This window comes from Pelodiscus sinensis, chromosome 3, assembly GCF_052426305.1.
Source record: "Pelodiscus sinensis isolate ZL-2025 chromosome 3, ASM5242630v1, whole genome shotgun sequence".
Taxonomy (NCBI): Eukaryota; Metazoa; Chordata; order Testudines; family Trionychidae; genus Pelodiscus; species Pelodiscus sinensis.
Window position 1 is genome coordinate 191227434 of NC_143054.1, and position 21460 is coordinate 191248893.

At 42.9% G+C, this 21460-nt stretch overlaps 1 protein-coding gene across 1 annotated transcript in view; it reads right to left on the reverse strand.

The window, feature by feature from the left end:
* Positions 1-15487, reverse strand: part of BTBD3 (BTB domain containing 3) — a 52163-nt gene extending 36676 nt beyond the window's left edge. The window contains exon 1 of the mRNA XM_025177958.3: positions 15249-15487. The gene's annotated coding sequence lies outside the window, so the exon portion shown is untranslated. The remainder of the gene's footprint in view (positions 1-15248) is intronic.
* Positions 15488-21460: the final 5973 nt, after the last annotated feature.

Consider the following 21460-nt stretch of genomic DNA (forward strand, 5'->3'; position numbering starts at 1 on the left):
GTCTGACTGGGACTGGAGAGGGAATGACCTTGTGCAGAGGTATTTTCCTACTGCTTCCCCTTCAGTCAGAACAGTGGCTTAATCAGGGCCCTCCTTAGAGTTTATGGGGCCCTATGCCGTACTATGAAAGGGGTGCCTCTATGCCGGATGGCAGCCTGGGGGATGATGATTTTTTTTAATGTGATCTTATAATCTTCAGCAGCATACTAATGAAACTTGCTTAAAACTAATTTTAAACTAAGATCCTGTAGACGAACACAGTAAATTCAGAAGCTGGCAGGGGTTGGCAGATGCCGGTTAAATGGCTTCAGTACACTTGAATGGCTCTTTCACAAGTTCTGCGAATAGCTCTGGCAGGCTTCTTCACTTTTAACTAGATCCTCTCTGGAGGAAGCAGAGCAGGGATAGGAAGAGGCAAGTGGGTGGGCATTAAGACACAGTGGTGTGCCAAATTTTTGTATGATGCATATGGGTAAGGCTGTGGGTATAGTCATTCAAATGAACTGAGTATTAACAGCCCTTTCCTGGAGAAGTGCCTTTCCAATAAAGAAACAAAAGGTCAGTTCTGTGTTTCATTAGCTGCTATCTGTGAACAAACAACATGAGCCAAGTGGCTTTCCTGCCACTGAAATGTGGGATAGTGAAAAAGGTGGTCTGCTGCTTAAGGGCAGGCAACAGACTAGTAAGAAAAGAGAGATGCAGAAGACAAAAGCATTTACCTCCATGGCTATGTCTACACTCATGGCTTCTTGTGCAAGAAATATGCAAATGAGGCTAAGCATGGAATATCACTGAGTCTCATTTGCATACCTAATGAGCCGCCATTTTTGCAGAATAGGCTCTTGCACCAGAAGGAGCTGTCTACACTGCCCCTTGCGCAAGAAAAACCCTCTTGCGCAATGCTGCTGTGCTGATTATTTTCAAGAATAACGGCATTGCACAAGAGGGTTTTTCTTGCGTAAGAAAGAGCAGTGTAGACAGCTCCTTCTGGTGCAAGAGCCTTTTCTGCAAGAATGGTGGCTCATTAGGTATGCAAATGAGACTCAGTGATATTCCATGCTTAGCCTCATTTGCATATTTCTTGCGCAAGAAGCCGTGAGTGTAGACATAACCCATGAGTTTGTATCCTTTGGTAAATCAGACAGCTTATCGTATCCTGAAAGGGGGTTCCATGCGAAGTGTTTTCCTTCATTCAACTAAGGGTTTTTCTACAGGGTCACTTGCATGAGTTTAGCTACATCAGCCGTTTTTACCTGGTGAGGTGTCCTGCTGATGCAGTATTGACCCATTTATGTGAGTACTGATAGGCCCAAGATGGTGTGTTGCTTCTACTGAGTTAGGTGGGAAGGTCTTAAGAAGCGCATTGTAAACTCACCGTGGTTTCCCAGCTCTCGAAGGTCCTGATTCAAAGCCCACTGAAGTCAATGAAAGGCTCCAATTGTCTTCAAGGCGCTTTGAATCAGTCCCATAGGAGTCCCCTGTAAAATTAGCTAACCATGTCATTCCTGCTAGATAACTCAGCTAAGTACAGAAACAGATTCCAATAGCCTTAAGCAAAGGGCACAACACATCAGCTAAGCAGGACCTGGAGCTTTATTGGCAAAGTAATATGGTGTTTTATTAGGAAATTAGAAAGGAAGATGATTATTGCATTTTATGACAACACCCCAGGGCAGAACAAGGACTAGGATGTAAAATTTTAAAGGAATTGAATTGGCAGTAAGGAAGGGCAGCATGTTAACAGCAGGCTTACTTGAAAATTACTGCATTGAAAGTTATAATTATCAGCCAAGTGAACACCATAGATTTGACCCAGTACTTCTTAAATAAGCTGTTCTTTTCTTCCCCCTCTCTTTAATGACACATTTATTATTAGCAGCTGCTGGGAACAACATGGTGACTCTGATATTATTGGAGATATCTGCAGAATAAAGTCCTAACCCTCACACTCTTACCTGTATGAGGTATACTGAGGAGAGAGAGGAGGAGAGGGGTGCAGGGAGCTATGCAGCATGATGGTGCATTCCTAAAGCTTTCTGAGGGACCCTGTCAGAGGTTACCGAATGTGCTGAGATATCACTGAATCATCCTAGTCTGTCAGGCTTTACCTGGTCTTGCTGGGCCAGACTCACAAGCCTCTTCCAGCCAGGCACACAGGCAGGGCCATGCACAACAATACAGACACTGAGATCAGCCCTGGGAGGGCTTAAGGGACTTGCCGCAGCACCCAGATATCCACCTCCCTTAGCATACGGACCCAAACTTGTATGAAACTTGCCTTCTCCTTCAGTGTAGAGGGAAGTCTGCCCAACGTCTGGCCCCGCCATATAGAAACCACGCAAACTGGGTTGTATTATAAACAAGAAATAAATGTAACTACAGCAGCTGTAGTTTAGGTGGTTAAAGAAGTAGAAAACTGAACAAAGCTTATTATTAAGAAAATAAAGGGAAGCACACAAACTAAGACTGATTCACTAAAGAAACTGGCTACAAATAATAATTCTTCTACCTAGATATAGTTTTAGGTAGAGTCCTTTTCAGGCTAGATGTGTCTTTCTAGTTTAGGTCCAGTTGTTTCTTCTCCCTCCCCCCTTTGCCCTGTGTTAGTTCCAATTCTTTTTGTGTGCAGGTGTTTTCAAGTATTCCTTTTTGGGGGAGAAGCAGCAGTGAATCAAACTGAAGACCTTGATTGTTTCCTCTCCTGCCTTATATAGGGTTTCCATATGGCAGAATGCTTTGTTTGATTCTCCTAGCTCCCAGTGGAGCAGTTCAGGAGTCCAAGATGGAGGTTAGTGTCGGATGACCAGGACACCTGATTCTGTAGCATCACAGAGTTCATCAGTCAGTAGCTGTATAGCGCATCCACAGGAAAGACAAACCTTTTCACTGTCTATTGTCCTCCGTAAAGGATCTGGCTTTTTCACGGTAGTACCCGAAGTGTTAGCATTGGGCATCACTCAAAGTAGCATAGTTGAAATACAGTTACATTAGTCAATATTCCTAACTTCAGATACAAAAATGATACATGCATAGAAACAGGTTATTTGTATTCAGTAAATCATCACTTTTCCCAGGACACCTTACGTGTGTTATCTTGCATAAAAAACGTCTCCGTTGCATCATATTCGAATCACAAGTACACTTTCAGAAAGCGCATGGAATGGAATGTCACAGACATCAAGTGCCCACCAGAGAGGACCAGTTACACCTCTCCCTCGGCATGTGTTCCTGAGTGCAGCACATGAAAGGGGTCAGCAGTCAGACCATGCCCTAAGATGGCCAAGTTCCCCTCAGGACTGGGCTGAACAGGCCAGAGTGATCATAACTTGCTTGCGTTCTGCTAAGCACTCGGTTTTTAATCTGCCCTACAGCTGTGGGGGAAGGGAAGTCATTCTGTATATCCCTTGCCTCCACAGAGAGGGCAGGGGTTGGCCCTTCCTAAGTAATCTGGAGAAAGGAATCGTTTGGTTGCACTAGTTCTATCTGATGGCATTTAATGCATCTAATAGCTGCCATTTAATGTAGCAAAACCTCTTAATTAAAAAAAAGAGAATAATGGAGGACGGGTAGGTTTTTAATTTTGTGCATGAATGAAAGAACACCATAATTAAAATCTAGGGCTTATTTATTTGTTGTTTTCTTTTTGTAGCACAGCACTTTTAGGTGCCTGAATTTGGCTGGCAGCTTGCATCTTGACATTGTGACTGTCTTTCCACCTAAAATTTCCCCCACCTCCTTTTTTTCTGTAGCATTATTCAGTTCTTCCACACACAATATACTTTTGCAGCTGGCATCAAGGACATTGTGTCTTGGCCACCGTTTCCTCTAGAAAAAAAGTCACCCCCGTGATGTCTTACATCAGGGCCTGCTGCTCTGTGGGGTTGTTCCTCCAGCAACTGACCATAGACACCGGTCAATTCAATTGTCTCAGAAAGCAAAGGGCGCGGCAGATCAATTAGACTGAAAATGGAACGTGCGGCATTACACCCCGTATTCGTCGTCATAATATTATTAAGATATAATTATGGCATCACTTTGTATTTTATGCAAGATAAGGCATATAAGCTATCATTGAAAAGGTTAGATTTACTGAATACGGTTATCCTGTTTGTATGCACATTTCATAGTTGGATCAGAAGTTAGCAATATTGTCTATGCATCTATTAGAAATGTGCTTACCTCTGGGGAATGCCCACTAGACAGCATGCAATCAGTGTAGATGGATGATGGGGAAGGGCCATTAGGCAGAACAATAGTTCTTAGAAGATGGTACTCTCCCCCTGGGAAGCCTTTCTGAGGACTACAAACTACCTCTGAGTTATGGGTGCTCTGGCCCTAGAGAGACATGTGACCAAGCCACCTGATCCTGGAATCCATCACAGAATATTACTATTTTCCCACTGAAAGGCATGGGAATTAAAATTGGAGACTCAGGCCTCCTGACATACTGAAAAGGTCTTTTAGGCAGGGCAGTGACATCATCTGGGTTCTCCTTCATGGACTTCCTGCCTAAAAAGACTGCTGGAAACACTTGAGAAACAAGGGATTGAACCGGGGGGGGGGGGGGGGGGGAAGAGGAGGAATCGGGTGGGGGGGGAAGAGGAGGCAAATCCAGGCTAGAGAGATTTCTTGCCTGTAAAAGGAATATCTGGAATTTTAAGCAGCAAGCAAGAGCAGCGTGCCCTCAAGAATTTCTGCAAACTGCCTAAATCAATGATTGGGGTAGAATTTGCTACTCATGTCCAATCTCTTTTAATATATTAAGCTTAGATTGTGGTTTAGAGTTAGTGTGCGTCCATCCACCTGAGCTGGGAATAACATCTTCCAGGTACTGGGTGTAGGTTTGTCAGATGGTTTCAACAAAAATACCAGATACACTTGACATTACCTCATAATCTACATTACATCTTATTTACAAAATACCGGACATTTATATTTCCTCAATTTGTTTCCTTATCAGAAAGCTCAAATACTGGACTGTCCAGTTCAAAACCGGACAACTGGCAACCCTAGCAGGGTGGACAGAACCATTCTGAGTTTTGTTTATTTTTAAACACTGACTGTAATGGAAGGTACTTAAAAATTTATACTCAAGATGTCAACTGCACTGATTAGAGATTGTAGCAGTTAGGATTCACTGGTGTGGTGCTCTGACAGGTCTCCTGTTGATAACCATTCGGCTGTGTGTGTGTGCTCCTCTATATGTTGTGTTGGCTTTCACAAATAGCCACCACAGTAGACTCTAAGAGAGCCCCAAAAGACCACAAGATCAGATAAGTATCGAAGGCGCCTAGATTCGTTTATTGTTAAACAATGTACAATAATAGTTGTCTGTAGACTCTACCAACCACTATGCTCATGTACCTCCTAACAATGGAACAACTTGGTGATATGGGAACACATCACTGCCCCCTAAGTCAGACAAGGACAACTTTTTGGGGTACACTTTTATACATAGGTACAAACAAGTTACTCACCACTCCTGATGTATCAGGTTGCCACCCTCTGACATTACCTAGAACTACCCATTTCCTTGTACATGGGGGTTCGATCATTAGCTATCATGCTGTCAGTTCAGACCCTGTCCTGAACCTGGGTTGGTATGTTCTTGTTATCTGAGGGGTGTGTATTGGTACCAAGGTGCTCTGTTATGACCCCTCTGGAGTGTGCTTACATCCTATGTCCAGTACCTCTTAGGTATAAGTGTTTCTGTAATATCAGCCCTGTTCTTGCCAACTTCTATAATCAGGGACCTGCCTCTTGCTCACAGCTTCTCTTTGCTTTATATTAGTAAAGTCTTGACCATTTCTGTCTAGGCCTTAGGCCTCACCCTGGGCCTGTGATACCTGGACTTATGTTTCAGGCCATCATCTTACTACAGAAATTATAGAGGTATAGAAGATGTATAGTGTTCCGTTTTATATGCCAACTTTTTTTTAATGAGACCTTGCTGGTTAAAAAAAATTCCACATTGATGATTCCAAAGTAGCAGATGACATGGTGTGAGATGATGCAAAGTTAATTAAGTGCTGCTGTCAGTGATGGGTTTCAAATGAAATAAATGCTATATGTTGTAATCTGATTCTGACTTTCACGTATGGATGTTGAAAGGAAAGCCAGGGGTTAATGAAAGGTGCAGCGGTATAACGACACCTCACTCTTCCGCAGAGCTTTACAAAGGCCCCCAAGGTCACGCTCCCCATGTTAGAGAGAAATAATCCACTGCTGTCTTCCTATCACAGCAGCAAACAGGAAAGGTAATTGAATACAAAGGGTAACTGAGAAACACAAGCAATAGGATATGACTCTCTGGTACAATAATCCCTCCCGCCCATGTGGCCACCGACATTTCATTATAAAACAAATCCCTGGGTCCAGATGCTAATTGCTACAAACAGATATGATGCTATAATGGGAAAAGCCAAATGGTCTGTAATCTCAAAATACTGTCTATGGAGCTTGATTCTCATGGCAGAAATGCATGGATCCTCATCCTAGAGATGGATTCCTTGAAATGAGCCAGAACCAAGCCCACATATACAAATAGCCCTGAACTTTATAGGCATTGTGAGCTACACCTGGACATTGTCATAGGGCTATCTCAAGCCAGTACTGAAAGCAGGCACTAAAGCAGTACTGAAGCTGTAATTGCTTCCCCTGAAATCAATGGGAGTTTTGCCATCAATGGGAGCAATTATAGGCCCAGTGAGAGGAAAGCAGCAGTTATAGGCCCAGTAGGAGGAAAGCAGTATCACCAACTGCAAGAATTCAAAAATCATGAACCAAGTCCTTACAATCACAAGACTCACCATATAGATCAACATTCTAGGGCCATATTTACGCTACGCAGAAGATCGACGCTGCTGTGGTCAATCTTCCAGAGTTTGATTTAGTGGGTCTAGTGAAGACCTGCTAAATCAAACTCAGAGAGCACTCCTGTTGGTGCTGGTACTCCTGCTTTTCACGAAGATTAAGGGAAGCTTACAGGAGTGTTTGCTCCTGTCAACCTCCTACCTTGTGCATGGTGCGGAAATGCTATTTAAGATATGTCAACTCCGGCTACGTAATTTATGCAGCTGGAGTTGCATATCTTAAGTCAACCTCCTGCTATAGTGTAGACCAGGCCTTTGATCCTTCTGTTTGCCTGGCGGGGTTCTGAGATTTTAAAGTGCATGTAGTTCACATCTTTAGCTGCAACTGGGAGGGCCAGGCACTGGGTTTTTTAAATTTTGATATGGAATATTTTCATGAAACCACTTGCCTCCAGGAGCTGAGACTTGAGGAAAACTACTAACTATTGCCATGCGCAGAAAACCACACAAACTGGCAACAATGGTAAAATTGGTGTAATAGGTTCTCACAGGACCTGACCCTTTACCACTAATGTCAACAGGAGTTTTGTCATTAGTGGAGTGGTACAATAGTGGACAAAAAGGTCCCGATAGTAAGATCTGCATGAATTGACCTTCTATGATACAGAATATTAATTGTACACTCCCATTTAAAAAAAAAACAGGATACGAAATAGACATCAAGGTAATATGGAAAGGCTGGGGTTTGAAATAAGTCTGGTTTGATTACCAAACAGTATGCCAAGCTCACAAAGTAAAGCCCTGGTGTTTGGTATTTGCACAGCACCTAGCATAGAAGGGGTCAGGGTCCATTCCTGTGGCTCTTAGGGATTAATGTATTCATGAGAGAAGAAAGCAAGTGAGCTGAACATGGGTCCAGTCCTGCAGCCATTTCTCTGCCACCCCGTCCTGATGTGGCTCCACTGAAAACACCACTGCTCGTAAAATCATAGAATACTAGGACTGGAAGGAACCTCGAGAGGTCATCGAGTCCAGTCCCCTGCCCTCATGGCAGGACCCAGTACTGTCTAGACCATCCCTGATAGACATTTATCTAACCTACTCTTAAATATCTCCAGAGATGGAGATTCCACAATCACCCTAAGCATGTGTGCAAGGGTTGCCAGACCAAGCCCTCAAGCCCCAAGTAATCAAGCTACTGTCAGAATGAATGAAAGTACAAATATTTCCAACAGGCTTTAAAATCTCAGTAGAACGGGCTTGCAAATTTGAACAGTAAATCTTGCTGTTACGCAGGAGGAGGGTTTCTGTTTAGAGCTGCAGGCAAACATTGTTTGCAGAAGAGGAAATCAAATTTCTATTGAAAAAATTAGCTGGAAGGAATTGGGTACATAAGGGCCTTTTTAAAAGGCCGTCCTCAGGCTACTTCTCTTTGTTGTAGGGAAGCTGTACCCAGTGTGCTCACACTAGTGCTCCAACGGTCCAAGGTGTCAGAAAAGCGAACGTTTGAAAGAAAAACAGTGAGAGACAAGTAATAAGAAAAATCCTTGGTGTAGCATGGGTCATTCTACAACCCCCATGAGTGGAGTGCAAAGTGCTGCCAATCCCTCCCTGATTGACAGATCTGCTAATAGCCAAGAAAAGAATACAAGATCCTTGCCACAGCAGCTGTCAGAACCGTGAGATGGGTGTAGGAGGGAAACAGGCTTGCTTTCTCAGGCTTTATTTCTAATGTTCTACTTCTTAATGAGCACTCAGTTAAAGGATTAATGGCTTGATCCAGCACACGCTAAAATCAATAGGAGTCTTTCTGTTGACCAGAGGAAGTCGCATCAGGGCGCAAATTGTGTGAGTTGTGCTAAAGAATTAAATATAATAAGGACCTGAGCATCCTAGGAAGATGAACCTGGAGTTTTTAAACCTATAGAGCTCCCTTGGGTATCCATTGATTGTCTCTGTCACAAAGTTAGTTGGATCAGGCTGCAATAAAAATATATTTCCAAGGTCCATCTTCTGTTAAGAAACAAGATGGGCCTGCATCTGTAATTAATGAGAAGAAAACTCCATGGTAAATTTTCTTGATAAGTGTTAAGGGATATTGTTAGGGCAGTGTTTCCCAATTTGATATGGTCACGGAACCCTTTTTAACTCGAAAGAATTTTGAGGAGCCCCTAATAACAGTCTTATATATGGAGCTGAAAAAGTAGACCACAAATAAGTATTATTGTTCTGTATTGTAGATAAGTAGATGAATCTGTCATAGTCAATTTATATTTGTCACAGTTAAATTTTTAAATACAAGAATCATGCGACTAGACCAAAGTAAAATATTCGTGAGAGCACTACCTGCGCACTTCCATACAAGCAACTGGTTTGACAGCGGAAACTTCGACTTTGTCCGACGCGGCGCTAGTATATTCATATTCAGTCGCCAACGTGATCTATGCTCCCTGAGAGTGAGTACGTGGATTTACAGTGGTATATAACAGACGATCGAACTACTGACTGACTGCACGCACAGCGCTGAGTAGTGACATCATCATCCCCACTCTCTGACGAAGCTGGCATTACACAGGGACACTTATCATGGCAGACACAAATAAAAATTGTTTTCAATAAAATTCACAAATGTTTAAATATTAATTATTTTTTAAATCATAAAATGTTACTGTAATGGAATTTTCTCACAGAACCCTTATTTTTACTTCGCGGAACCCCATTTGGGAACCACCATGCTAGGGACACGGGTTCTTTCAAATTCCATTATTTCCTCTAAGAGTGATAGAAGAGTTACCTTTGTTTAAAAGAAGTCCAGCAGGAGGCTTTCTTTAAAAAAATAACAAACTAAACAAACATTTCCTCCATATGTTTTCAAATTAAACCCTGCAGCTACATACCCCTGAAAGTGAAATCAACTACAGACGGAAACTGCCTTGTTTATTTCAAAGTCCAATCTGAGAAAATCAAGAAGTGAACCAACACAATAACAGAATGAAAAGTAATTCTGAAAAATCCTTTGGATTTAATAATCTAATGTTATTTACAACATAGGCAAGGGATTTGAAAATATGATTTTTAGCATGTCTGTGTCCTTTAAATTTACTGACTTGTCTGTCCTTTAATAAAACTGGAATGTAATTACACCAGAAAGGGAGACAAAATGAGGTAGCTTCAAAGATATTAGACACGCTCCTTACCAGTTTGTATAGGGTCTCAGGGAAATTCACAAGAAAAGAATTCCATACTATTCTTGTGGGACAGTTTATAGTGCACACAGTACTCCAGTTTAGGAAAAACCCATGACATCAAACTGCTATTTTTCTCATTAAATGCAATTCTTCATAAAATCTTCATCTCAAGATTTTTATACAATACTGCATAAGCTCTTTCTCCATGCCAGTCTCTAAAGTGAATCGGCAGCTCTTCCCTCCTGATGCAACTTCCATCTTTGCTAAACAGAGGATAGACTGTCTTCAGCAAGAAGTGCTTTCCTGCTACCCAAACAATTCTTGAACTTGCCCAGACTGGCTGCAGGAAGACAAACTGGGATCTTTGTCTTTCTTCAAAACCATCATGATAATGTTATCCTACAGATTTTGTTTCGCGTATCAGACTTTATTCTCAGTGGATGAAATTCAGCCCTTTGCAGGAGGCCAGTATGGGTGTGTCTAGACTACCTAGTTTTGTCGACAAAAGTGGACTTTTGTCGACAAAACTATACCAGCGTCTACACTACCGCTGAGTTCTGTCGACATAACGTGTCGACAGAAGGTGTTATTTATTGCCTGTAACACTGCGTCCAGACTACGGAGTTCTGTCGACAAAGCAGCTTGCTTTGTCGACAGAACTCAATGTGTCTGGACGCTCTTTGTCGACGGAAGTTTTGTCGACAGTATCTGTCGACAAAACGTCCGTCGACAAAACGTGGTAGTCTAGACGTACCCTATGAGGGACCATATACCACCTTAGCAGCCAAAGTCCATGTGTTGATTCTCCACCCAGGGGTGACTTTCACCTGGATCTACGAGTACACTGTTTACACCAGGGGTGGGGAACCTTTTTTGGGTTGGGAGCTGCTGACCCACAGAAAAATCAGTTGGGGGCTGCACACAAGTGAGAACCAACCAACCAACCAACCCTCACTGGTGTGGCACCAGACTGAACAGGAGAACGACACTCCTCACATTCTTTTTGTACACCAAAGCCTAGCAGGGCCCAGGCTAGTAGATTTTGTGTGCTCCAGCCCGGGGTGGGGGGTGCATGAGGGAGATGGCAGGCTGGAGCACCAGTTTGGGCTCCCCAATGCTGGGGAAGGGGGAGGATAGCCCTGGGGGCTAGATCCAGGCAAGCCATTGACTAGATTTGTTGGTGCATTCCAATCAAAGGCCTGAACATGCTTCTACCGAAATCAATGGAAGCAAACCTCAGAGAAACTCCACTAAAGGACTCATTAAGTGACAAACAGAGGAAAATATGGAATCTAAAGAGAGGTGGAGGATATTTATTTGTGGGGCCAGGAAAACTGTACGTATGCGAAGGGATGTGGAACTGGCACTAGATCTTAGTAGATATTTACAAAAGGAAGACAGAAGTGAGAAAAAATTTATCATCATATAGGTCATATATAAACCTGTAATTTTATTCATCTTAGTAGCCCCTTTTGAAAGCAATGATCTGCTAACAAGCTGCAGGGGGGAATATCTACTGTTAGGTCAGAGAAAACCTTACTGGCCCTTGAAGGTAATGGAGACTAACTTCAGAGATAAACCTAAGCAGGTGCTTAAGTATTTGCTGGTTTAGAGCAATTGATGCGAGAACAGATAGAAGAGGTAAAACTGAATGAGAAATGTAGATAAACCAGTCAGGTAAAATGCTGCCTTTTGAAATTATGAACACACACCATCTTTTCTACCTTGAATAGGGCATAGCACCAACTGGAAGTGAAACAAGAGGTTTGGGTTACATTGCTGAAATCCTGGAACAAGCTAATCCTCATGATACACATACCCTAGAGGAATGTACAGAAATAAAATAAGACCTTCCTGCTATATAATGTGCCTTTACATTGATCCAAAAGGACTGAAAAGGGACAGAGCATGTCAACTGCAGCAGAGACGAAAGGCAAAATAAGGATACTGGCTCAGATTCTTCATGCAGAATGTTCTCAGTACTACAGGTTGCACATCCCTTAACCAGAGCTCTGATCTGGCACCATCCATGGTCCGGCACAACCACAGATGTTCCTGGACCAGAGAGCCCAGGAACAGGGAGGTCTGGTGGGGGAGGGACAGGAGCATGGTAACGGGGACTGTGACTCATTCGGGAGCCCAGTGTTGGGGAGGTGGGATGGGACATGGTGGGGAGTTCAAGCTCCAGTGGCTGGGGAGCTCCAGCCTGGCAGCAGCTGTGGAGCTCCGGACATGGCTAAGGAGCTGCGACCCCCGTGACAACCAGGGAGGTCCAGTCCCAGCCCCATTTTGGCTCCAGCAACTGGGAAGCTTTAGCCCCATCCCCGATGGCAGCCACGGAGCTCTGGCCCCATTTGTGGATCTTCAGCCCCGGCCCTCCACCCCAGCCCCGGACATGGAGTCGGGTGGCTGTGGAGCTCTGACCCCGGCTTCGGAGCTCTGGCTGTGCCACTCTGGTCCTGGCAGCAGTAGGGCTGGCAGCAGCTAGAGAGCCCTAGAGGGCTGGGGCAGCAGTGGGGCCAGGCTGGAGCCCTAGCCTGTTGGCAGTGGACTAGCAAGGGCCATGAGGAAAGAGACCTCCCCTGGTCCAGCAAATCCACTTGTCCCAAAGATGCCAGACCAGGGAGGTTCAACCTGTATTTATAATTCAGAACAAAGTTTGCTAAATTCACTCTAAGTTGAAAATGAATGGTTGGGGAGGAAAGAAACGTCCCTCACCAGCTAACCGGATCTCTTTGCATTTCTTTTCCATAAGGTTTTCCACTTTACTAGTGCCCCCAGAAGACTAACTGGCCTAGTTTTGATCACTACTAATGACAGGGACTTGCGTGAGAGAGGGAGTTATTAGAGAGAGAGAGTAATAATAATAATCAGGGCAGTAATATAGCATCTGCCATTTCTAATGATCACCAACCACTGGGCTGCACAGGAATCATTTGCACCATGGATGAGTGATTTATAACTTTGAGTGAGAACACATCAGCTGTTCATCCGCCCCTGCAACACTGAGCTTAGGATGTAGAAGAGTATTGTCTAATGGGTGCTAGGAATTTAGGTAGGCAGAATTTAATTACCCAGACTGGAATCTGGACCTGGTATCGGGATTGAGAGTCCAGCTCTTGCAAGAAGAGCTTTGGGATTTTTAATAAGCAAAACCAAAATCATTTATTAAAGGCAGCCTCAGCAGGAGCAGCTGACAGAACCATTGATTTTGTACTGACTCAAGGGGAAGAATCTGCCACAGATGGGAAGCATGAAAGCTACTCCCTGCAGCACACAATCTGCCTTAGAAGTCTCCCACCTAAGTACTGATCAGACTCCACCCTGCTTACCTTGCATGATCGAAAAGCAGTGCAGCCCTCATCCCAACAGCTGCCTCAGTCTCAAAAGACCCCATGCGTACCTCTCACGGGAAGACTATTTGCATCACAAGGATGTCTTGGAAACTGACTCGTATTCATGTAATCAAAATGTCTTTGATGATCACTTCCCAACGCTGCACTGCAGCACTGGGGATATAAATAGCTGTGTTTTCTACAAAATAGACTTGCAAAACAGCATCTTGGTGGTTTCCTCTGTGACAGGACAGCTCCATGAAAGATGGGAATCATTCTACTGCTGAGTATGAAGGGAATGCCGAGTTTAATGAGTTGTTTTATTCTGAAATGTGACACACAGACATGCCTTGCAGTAGCAGGACAGTCTGGATTGTCAGGATAGACATGGACGGGCAGCTAAACAATTGCAGGTTGTTTGAGGATAGAAAGGTGCTGCTGCTGCTTTTGGAGAAAGTGACAAATAAAAAGAAATTGGGTAAATGATTAACAATGGGTCCTCCAGGGTGTTTAAGTGCCTAACTGCATTAAAAAAGTTAGCTCCCAAAAAATCTTTTACAGTATGGACCTAAATCATATGCAATAATTAAAACAGGAAGGTTTGCTGGACTTCCTGAAATGGACTTCTTAATAAGCTCATGCTGCCCACTATTGTCAACCCCAGGTATGCAAAAGTCATGATTCAAGACTCTAATGAGCATGAGACTGGCTTGAAAATAATGAGATTTTAAAAAAAAATAAACGTGGGATTTTTTTTATTTATCCTCTGGCATTTTAAAGTTCGTGATATGTTTGGGTCACATTTACAAGAAAATGTACCTATTATTTAAAAAATGAAAGCTGAGTTCCTCATTTAATCCCATGACTCTAGGATCTTAGGGTATATCTACACTGCAGCATCATTTTGGAATAATTGACGTTATTCCGAAATAATAGTGCATGTCTACACAGCAAGCCTTTATTTCGAAATAATGTCGAACTGAAGGACTTCTTACTCCAACTCTTGGTAACCCTCATTTCACGAGGAGTAAGGGAAGTTGAAGGAAGAGTGCTCTTCCTTTGACTTCCTGCTGTGTAGACAGCGCCAAAAGCCGAATTAAGCTATTTCGACTTCCGCTACACAATTGACATAGCTGAAGTTGCTTAGCTTAATTCGACTTTAGACCTGCTGTGTAGACGTATAATAAGTGTGATATTTGGTATTTTCCTTAAAGCCTAAGGATACAACTGCAAGGCTGTGTCTACACTGGACCCCTTTTCCGGAAAAGGGATGCAGATGAGATAAGTCGGAATCGCAAATGCAGCGGGGATTTAAATTTTCCCCACTCCATTTGCATGAACATGGCTGCCGCTTTCTTCCGGCTCAGGGCTTTGCCGGAAAAAAGCGCCAGTCTAGACAGGGATCTTTCGGAAAATAAAGCCTTTTCCGAAAGGTCCCTTGTTCCTGGTTCCATGTTTATACAAATGAAGTGGGGAAAATTTAAATCCCCGCTGCATTTGCAATTCCGACTTCTCATTTGCATCCCTTTTCCGGAAAAGGGGTCCAGTGTAGACACAACCTATGAGTTTATAACACTCCACTCATTCTGAAAGCAGCGAAGGTGTAAAAAAATGCAGTTTTAAAACTTGTCCCTCCAGGGGTTTTTTTTCCAGTAGACGTTTTGGCCATTAATATCAGAGGGGTGTTACTAATAGCTCCATAGTTAAGGATGTGCTGCGATTTGAACTTAAAGAATAGTAATTGTCAGCTTCATAATTTTGTTACTCACTTTAGTTTCCAGATTTGGCACAATTACATTTTGCTCATCACATTCTGGCTGAAACACATTATTAAGTTTCCAGAATAAACATTTAAAAGTAATAGTTATTATTATTGTCAGCAGCATTCTTCTTTAAAAAATCACTTGCCTCACCTGATTTTTCACTTCTGTAGCTGGCTGAGGAACAGTGGAAAGGAAATGCCCCTAAAGATTTTACAGATGACTTCCACACCAGTTCTTGGGGATTCGGTTTCCGGGAAACCTTCAATTAGCGTGTCACCAGGATAATCCAGTGGATAAGCTGTATTGTGCTTCCATGGCCTATTAGGAATCATGCCCCCAAGCTGATATGATTTCTTGTCTCGATTAAGAATAGCAAGGAAGAACAAAGGCGAGAGAGAGTATAGTGTGCTGCTCCTCTGCCTGCCTGCGTGGGTTTATGACAACACAATGGCTGCTGAATAGAACTTTAAAGCCACAGTATGCAGAAAACAAAAGGTGTCCTAGTTTTGTAACTAGACAACCCAGAGTGCAAAAGCCACATTAACTCCAAGTTGTTCACCATTCTGCCTCCATGAAGAAAAAGCTCCTCTGTGCCCCGTATTAAGTCCTTCAGGAGAAGGAGCACAAATTCTTTCTGAAAAAGAAGAGTGTTGGTAGGGGTACCCCATGTGAGACAGTGAACATGTGTAATAAGAGAAAGCTTATTACCCTCTTCGCAGGTCACAGAAATGACTGAGCTTAGGCCAGGAAGGAAAATTCTGTTCTTAGGGACAACTCACCCCCCCAAAAGATCAGGGCAGTAGAGAACCCCTGGATACAACATTTGTATAGAAATCAGACATATGGCTATTCATATTTAGCAAGTCATGTGGGGCTTTGTAGAGAGAATGCTTTGAACTGCAAATGGCCAGACTGGGTCAGACCATCTAGCTCAGAATCCTGTCTTCCGACAGCGGCCAATGCCAGATACCCCAGAGGAAGTGGACGGAACAGGGAATCATCAAATGATCCCTCCCCTGTCATCCATTTCCCGTCTCTGACAAACAGAGGCAAGAGACAATATTCCTACACATCCTGGCTAATAAGTATTGATGGACATAACCTCCATGAATTTATCTAGTTCCTTTTGGAATCCTGTTAAAGTCCTGGTCTTCATAACATCCTCTGGCAAGGAGTTCCACAGGTTCACTGTGCACTGCAAAAAGAAAAACATCCTTTTCTTTGTTTTAAACCTGCTACCTATTTATTTCATTTGGTGACCCCTAGTTCTTGTGTTATAGGAACTAGTAAATAATTTTTCCTTACTCACTTTCTCCACACCAGTCATGATTTTATAGACCTCTATCATATCCCCCCTTAGTATCCTCTTTTCTAAGATGAAAAGTCCCAGGCTTTTTAATCTCTCTTTTTAATCTCTCTTCATATGGCAGCTGTTTCAAAACCTAATTATTTTTGTTGCCCTTTAGATGGCTAAAATCTGGCTTTGTAGTCCATTCTCCCGCCAGTGTAGAATCACTCCCTGTGATACACTTTCTAGAGCTCTAATTGTAAATATCCCAAGAGATGGCACATCCACTGCTTTCCTTGGGAGATTATTGAACTGGGTTTGATCACACTATCTGGAAGTTTTTTCTTGGTATTCAGTCTATGGTGGAACAATTTACTAAAGTTTGCAGTGGATTGTCCATCGTGGATCATTTTTACATTAAGAGTGGATGATTTTTCCTAGAAGATCTATGCTAGGAATTATTTTGGGAAACTCCATGTGCTGTTATATAGACTACATCACAGTGGTCCCTTCTGGCTTTGGAATTAACGATTGTCAATATGCCTTTATTTCATTTCATCCCATGAAGCCTAACTTTCTTTAATAGGCTAGAAGGCATCAAATTCAGGTAGAGACAGTGTTATGTGCAAAACACAGACATAAAATAGAAATCATGAAATGAACTTGTTTGTGGCCCAGTGTATGCTCATTGGCTAATTCCCCACACATTATGTAGCGTGGCTGGTTTACATAAGGACACAAGTATTTCATCACCAGCTTTTTTATCAACAGCCATTTGTACAAGGTCTCCATTACTTCCAAATTGCCCAAATTTCTCTTTTTTTCCCCTCTTCTTACAAATAGTGTTAAAAAATAACCTAGCTGTTGCCTGAGCCATTTAAATCCACATTGTTACTCTACTTAGTGACTCTAATTTCTCTCTCCTTTTTCCACTGTTTTATTTGTTAACAGCCTTTCTGGATCCTGTTATTGATTGTTGACACATAATCACATGAATTTTTCACTTCTTTTACCTTTCCAGTACAGCATTCAATTATAGTCTGTGCTGCTTTGTTCAGTTCCCTCCTGCTTTCCAATTCCAGAGGGGGGTTTTAGCAAACCTCAGAGCTCCACTCAGCTCCTCATTGGCCCCAGCTTGCTCCTTGATTCTTTTCACAGGGAATTATAGACAGTTCTCCCCAGGGGTCTCTTCTTCTCTTGCCTTTGGCACTCCACTCAGGCACAGAAGTATTTTACAGATGGCGCCAGCTGCAGTGGGGGACTGCTGAACGACAGAGGGGGTCTGAGGCAATTTCTCACTGAGCCTCAATCTCACTGGTTCAGTATTTCTGCAGCATCTGTGCACCTCACAGAAGGATTTTTACCCTCAGAACACCTTGTGAGGCATGGATGTGTCTTCATTTTTACAGCTGTGAGGATGAGTACAGTCAGTGACTTTCCCAAAATCCCACAAGGCATCTGTTTTTTTTTCTTTTCTAGGCTATATTAATTACTTTCTTTCCTAGGATATGTTAATTACATTTCTTTTCAAATTTTGAAGTTCAAGTAAAATTGTCATTTACTATCACAGCTGCAATACAGGTCATTCTAAGTTATTTGGGGTAGGTTCAGAATTTAATGTACAGTAAAACCTGTGTTATCCAGCATGCTTGGGGATTAGGGAGCTCTGGTTCTAAATTTCCGGTTATATGAGGATCCCATCAACCTAGGAAAAACCAGTGGACAATAATAGTAAAACTCAAGTTTTTAATATTGGTAGTTTTGTAGTGTGAGGCAGTTCGTCTCACATTTCTATTTTGAGTTAAAGATGATTAGTACTTCTTAAATAAAAAATTAAGCCAATATTGGTAAACCAAGCCAGACCTGTGCGCCTGAAGATGGGACAGTATTGTGGCTGAGGGCAATGTCGGTTAACAAAGTTTTCTGGTTAACAGAGTGCCAGATAACAAAGCTTTCACTGTAGTCATTTTTGGCAGAACCAAAAATGGAATCTCTTAAGTCCAACACTAAAATCGTAAGCACCAACCCATCCTTTTCCCCATATTTTGTACTTCTATACTTCAAAATGATATTGTCTGCGTTCAGCATAAGTGTACCCAATCCATAAGACACATTTGCAGCCATGCAGCTTACAGGGAACTTAGGTGGTGGGCAACTACAGCTCAAAGGCCACATGAGACCCATCAGGGTTTTGTGTGCAGCTCATGGGACATTTTGTTTACCTTTGCCCATGCACAGGGTTGCCAGATTTTTCCACAGACTTTTTTCTCCTACTGGTATTGCTACAGTGACACGCACTCAAAACAAGGGACGGGAAGTGAGGTGAGTGCTGATTGCACACAACATGGACTGTGAGAGCCGAGCACTCCCTCTGCAGTCAATCAAAGCGCTGCGGTGGTTCAGTCAGCGCACCCTGCAAATTCAAGTGTACAAGTGCAGTTAGCAAAACTACCTTCTCCTGGGAGAACGTTTTGGTTATGATAAACGTGCGGCCCACTGAAATGAAGGAGGACCACTTACGCGGCCCACTCACGAGCCTAGCTTGCCCATCACGGGTTTGCAGCCTAAGAAGACCAGACTAAGTGTGGTGGGAAAGGATTATCACCATTTTACAGATGTCAAGATAAGGACAGAGCAATTCAGTGACTTACTCAGAGGCACACAGGAAGTCCTGGGGCAGTCCTGTCACCTGAATCTGGATCGCCTGAGGCCAGTACCTCAAATACAAGACTGCCCTTCCTCTCCCTCGAGACACAGTGGCTGTGTCTACACTGGGCCACTTATAACGGAAAATCAGCCGCTTTTCCGGAATAAGCTGCGAGCTGTCTACACTGGCCCTTGAATTTCCGGAAAAGCAACGACACTCTACAAAATCAGCCGCTATTCCGGAAAAGCTACGCTGCTCCCGCTCGGGCATAAGTCCTTATTCCGGAACATGTTCCGGAAAAGGGCCAGTGTAGACAGCCCAGTAGTCTTTTCCGGAAAAAAGCCCCGATCGCGAAAATGACGATCGGGGCTCTTTTCTGGAAAAGCGCGTCTACATTGCCCACAGACGCTTTTCCGGAAAAGCAGCCTGCCAATGTAGATGCTCTTTTTCCGGAAATACTTATAACGAAAACTATTCTGTTTTAAGCATTTCCGGAAATTCATGCCAGTGTAGACACAGCCAGTAAGTCTTGCTTTTAAACTACCATAATACAGGGAAATCCACTTCTCCAATTGTACAGGAAAACATGTCTTGCTCCACTGATGCAAAGAAATAAATAAATCCCAATTATGAATTGAGAAAGTGAACATTTAATCTCTGTCTTGACAGGAATAGCCTAGTCCATTAACATTCTTTCTTCTGCATCATCAAATTAAATGCCAAATGTGATTTATTGACAGTAAGTAGGTATCCACTAGCCCTTGCACACCGTGCCCTTGTGTTCAACGCAGTCAGGTTTGTGTGGTTTAGCTGGATACTGGATTCAAATATACATATATCTGACAGCCTTTTAGGCACAGTGTGAATGTCAAATACCTTCAATTAATCCCTCCATGGTTTTGTGCTATTGTAAACCAGGCTGCAGCCGCGTTTTCCCTCATACATGGAAAGTAAAGCAAAGCCACAGGGTCTGCAGATAGATGAGCTTTTACAATATAAAGAAAGAAGAGATTAAATAACCTGTTTTTCTTCCTCCGATACAATAGAATCAAAGCATGGAGTGGTTATGAGAACACTAATCTTTGCAATAAAATACTGCTACTATATGAAGTCAAAGGAGGACCATGTTAATTTTTCACACAGTCTTTCTTTCATCAGGCTCGTCAAGGTTATGCAATGCCTCAGTCTTATAGCTGAAAAAACAGCAGTTTGGTTTAATTACTGTCCTTCCTTCCTCCTGCTTCCTTTCCTTTTGGCTACAATTCTTTGCTACTGAAGCTTCCTTTGAGACGTGCTCAGTCATGAATACTAGGATAAACCAGAAGGGTTTAAATTCTGCAGGCTAAAGGCAATATAAAAGCAGCCCTCGATCTACTTACACACCTGGGATTCATATATTATAATTATTCGTGGCTAAAAGAGATTCACTTAGTCCAAACATAATAGAAGCTAGACAATTTTTGCCCAGTGATTCCTGCATCAAGCTCAATAACTCATCGATTTCCAACCTTTTTTCTGCCACAGCGCACCTTGATAACCCTCATTATTTTGAGGCACACCACTCTATCTGTCGCCAAATGAACTCGTGAATATTCATGAGCCAATCCAGAATGAGGCTAGTGGGCTTAAACTTGAAACAACCATGGCAGCTAATGGTAGACCGTAATGTGCCTTTGGTGCCAGAGTGAACATTTTCAGCAGTGGAAACAAATATTAAAGCTAAGGATAAGAATGCTGGACTAAGAATTGCATGCTCAGTTGACAAAGTGAAGTGCACATGGGAATAATATTTGGGGATGACAAGCAGTTAATAATGAATAAGCTCGTCTCCTTCCCAGAATAGTTTTCTCAAGCGTGGGTAGCTTTTCTCTGCAGTTTTAAAGTGCAGTATCATAAGTCCCAGTCAGACCATCGCCAGCTTCAAGAGATCCAAAAAATAAATGAGTCAAACCCCAGGAAATCAGAAGATTGGTCTCTGAAACATGTGATTATTTATAAAGAGATGCTATTGTGTTTTCAGTCTGTCTGGTGAGGCGTGAATTGCCCCTGCCCATCCCCACAAAGGGGGGGAGAGAGAGAGAGAGTGTGGGTTAGTGCTGCCCATGCTCCCAAATGTATGAGGTATGAGGATGTTGGATCTAAACAATGCAAACTTGGCAGGGTCCAGTATTAAACCCAGAGTCTCCTCCTCATTTCATAGGGTAGCCTTTACCATTTATAATGAAGTTTAGCCCTGAGCACTGTTCCCAGTAAGCTGTGCACTTAGACGGCACCCAGGAGAGATTCAAATGCTGCTCAGCTGATTAGCAGAACACCCGCAGTTGCCCACAGCCGGCAGCAGGTGTTTTTATTAGTGGTGCACTTCAGCACATGTCTTGGTGCACATAACAAAATTTATTCTGTGCATGGATGGAAAAAATTAGGTGA